The sequence below is a fragment of the Camelina sativa genome, chromosome 11 (genome assembly GCF_000633955.1).
Source record: "Camelina sativa cultivar DH55 chromosome 11, Cs, whole genome shotgun sequence".
In the NCBI taxonomy this organism is placed as follows: Eukaryota; Viridiplantae; Streptophyta; class Magnoliopsida; order Brassicales; family Brassicaceae; genus Camelina; species Camelina sativa.
In genome coordinates, this window is record NC_025695.1 from 36,644,941 (window position 1) to 36,648,703 (window position 3,763).

Consider the following 3,763-nt stretch of genomic DNA (forward strand, 5'->3'; position numbering starts at 1 on the left):
AATGAATCATATAATTATAGTAATTCACATATATATGCTTAGAGTCAATCAAATCAAATTTAACATGCTATTTTGATCATTTTGTGCTATTATTAATTTTGAAATTTTTTTTTTAAAAGTGGAGAGAAAAGAATGTTTACATCCAAGTATCCAACTAACTGAGAACTATTTAGGAAAGAGTTAAGTTTTTATTTATTTATTTTGAATGCAACTCTGTTATAAAATTGAAATCTAATACTCCCTCCGTTTCATAATATAGAATGTTTCATAATATAGAATGTTTTAGAGGTTTTTCTTTGTTTTATAATATAAAATGCTTTCAATTTTTAAGTAACTTTTAGATTATTTTTATATTTTTTTATTATTTATTTTATGCAGTTTTGTTTATGATTGGTTGAATTTTTTTAAAGTGGTTATTTCTTAATCTGTGTGCTTTCACTCAAAACATCTTATATTTTGAAACGGATGGAGTATATTAGTGATTAGTGTTTGTCTTTTGAAAGTGAGCCAGAGGGATAACCTAAAACTTCAAACCTAATCGAGATTGATAGGTAAATTAATCTTGTGGTATACTATTACTATGTATAGATTTTAACTATAATAAGTATTACAAAATGTGTAAAAAAAACTATTACAAAATGTGACTACGTGTGTAAACAAAACCTACTTGTGATTTTTTTATAGATACTGGTGGGTATTATTGGGTAACGTAAAAAGTAAAGAAGGATTTGGAACGACTAGTTCTTTGTTTCCTCCACTCCACGCTTTGCTTTCTGAACGGTAGTGTTGAGTCAAATCCCTCACGTTGACTTTTTTTTGTTTGTTTTTCTTTTTGTTTTTTCTCAATCCCATATTTATAAATAATTATAGCATGTACACGTACTTTAAATACAATCCAATCGAAAATTCATACACCCTTGAAAAACTAGACCGTTGTCATAGTGATTTGATAACATGGAGCATGTTCGTTTCAAGTACCTACGATTGCGACAACCACAACTATTATGGTTCGTTTGATTGTTGCACGTACCTGCGACGTAACGCTGCAGCAAACACATCTTCTCATTTTAAACGTCGATTAGATACGGCGATTAAAAAAATTGTGTTTGCCGTTGCCGCAGTCGCCTGCGTCAATAAAACGAACATGCCCAATTGATACCTCGTACGTTTAGATACCAATTCATGGTAAATTTTGGTCACTGAGATTAGATTATTTGACCCATCAACCACACTAGTATAGATTCCAAAACTTACTATAGAAGTATGTGGATTCGATAAAATATTACTCCTTCTATCCCATAAAAATTGATGTTTTGGGATATTTTTTTGTTCTACAAAGATTGATGTTTTGTAAACTTTAAGAAGTAATCATTGAAAATATTTAAAATTTTGAATTGTTATTGGTTTAAAATTAAATAATATTTCTTTAGTAAAAAAAATATATTTAAATTCAGTAATCATTGTTTTCTTAAAATGTGTAAAAGGTTCTAAACATCATTCTATATGTAGGACACAGAAAGTAAAACGTAGTTATTATTATTATTATTATTATTATTATTATTATTATTATTATTATTATTATTATTATTGTTGTTGTTAAAGAAGCGTAGTTATTTCGTGTCAGTGTACAAAGATAACAATATCACATACTATATTAATTATGTCCAGTTAGCTGTTTCTATACTTCTTGCTTGCGGGCAAGTTTTAGATTTTTGATAATAACGCATTAGAAAATACCATTATGCGTTCTTATCAATTAGAGTATTTACCTTTCTTCAACGTTTATGTGTTATGGTGTGATTGATTAATTCTATTTTCTTTTGATAAATCATAGAAATTCCAGATCTTCGATTCATAATTTCTACTGATGTTCGGACCAGCCGTCGTTACGATTGGTCAATTTCTTTCACCTGAACATAATAAACAGATTTTTTTTTTTCTTCAGAAAATAGTGTTAAAAAATAAAAAAAACCAGCACAAAACCAATACCAAAGAATAATTTAAAATAAAATTAAAATCTACAGAAAAACCAAACGATTAAAAATTAGAACCCAAAAACCCAAAACAAAAAAAAACACGTTGGCCATTCGATCGAAAGTACTGTTTGGAGCTTTTCCAAAAATATTTTCATAAATATCTTAACTCTTCTTTACATGAAAAATGCATTCAACTGCGTGATCACTCTCAAACATTATTGCACGTATAACAACAATACTGTCTAACAATATAAAAATTTGGTGTTAGTCTATTTTAGTGGACGAAAATGCTAGCAAAGCCTACACACCATTTACACCTAATAATTATATATAATTAGATTTTAAGGAAATCAAAAGTTGTAAATTTATTGGGAGTATAACTAACGGATATATTGATAGATATATAATAGTATAAAATATGCATGTGAACATCTATATCTATAGGCAGAGAGAAAAGTTGTGACTTGTGAATGGGAATCGAGGTGAAGTGAGGAAGTGTCCAAGGGAAAGACTCCACGAGAGAGAACTGCAAATCCGATGCTCTTCCAATTTCGTTTTTCTATTTTGCCTTTATCATTTTTTTTAATAACTACATATCTAAAAATTATGTATATAAAGACACTTAAAAAAACAAAATAAAATGCAAATAAAAAAGGAACAAGACACTATAATTTGTCAATTTATTTTCACTTTTTTTTTATCTTCTTTTTCTTTGTAGTGAAAAGAAAAATGGTGTATTAGGATTAAAAACACCTGAAAAGTTACACTTATATTGATATTTGTACCTTCTTTTTTTGGTGCAAACATATTGATATTTGTACATTATATTATAAATATGTAGAATACATATGCGTGCCTTGGTGTATGTAGTTATTACAGTTTATCTTCTCGAGGTAAAAGAGACATTGTTGTTCGTTCTTCTTGTTGTTTTTTGTATTTTCCTTTTTTTTTTGAGTTCTTCCATATGTCTTCTTCATATTTCTCAGCCTTTCTTGTTTCAGGGCCGTTGTGCAATTTATCTATAGGGTATATACATGTTTGTATAATCACGTAGATCTAAAAGTAAAAACCCATTGCATGACGTAACAAGTAAACAAGACTTTAAATACTTTAAAAAAAAACTTTATACCAATTGTTATTTCGTTTTTTTCTTTTTCGTGATGCATGTTTCTATTATTCATCGGAAGAGTTCTACCAATCCTAAGAAGAAACCGCATGATGCTGAATTTGAAAATCTTGCAAAAACATCTTATTGTTTAACACTAGACCATATGAAAGAATAAAAAAGGCGAGAGTAAGAGAAAGGGGGAAAATTATGTAAATTTTTTGTTCAATATATAAATTTTTTTTTTCTAAATAAAGGAGATATATGGTAATCATTTTAAAATGCAACTGGAACAACAAAGATACGGCAACACACTTGATCACCATTCAAATATTTTCTATTTTGCTCTAGTATATATAACCACAATTTTCTTTTGGTAATGTTGTCACTGTAAATGTGCTGTTGACCATATTAATGTCTTTACTTTTAAAAAAATTATTTAATTTTAAAAATTTATATCAATTAGCTTTCATGATCAGCAATTTTTATTTTCGGAGACAGAACTCTACTCTAAATATTATACGATGATGGTCACTATGATATTTGTGACAATTGTGAGTGGTGGATCAAGTATGAAGTATGTATCAATTTATTCATGGAATATATTTCTCATTCCACACAAAATATATATATATATATATATATATATATATATATATATATATATATATATATATATATA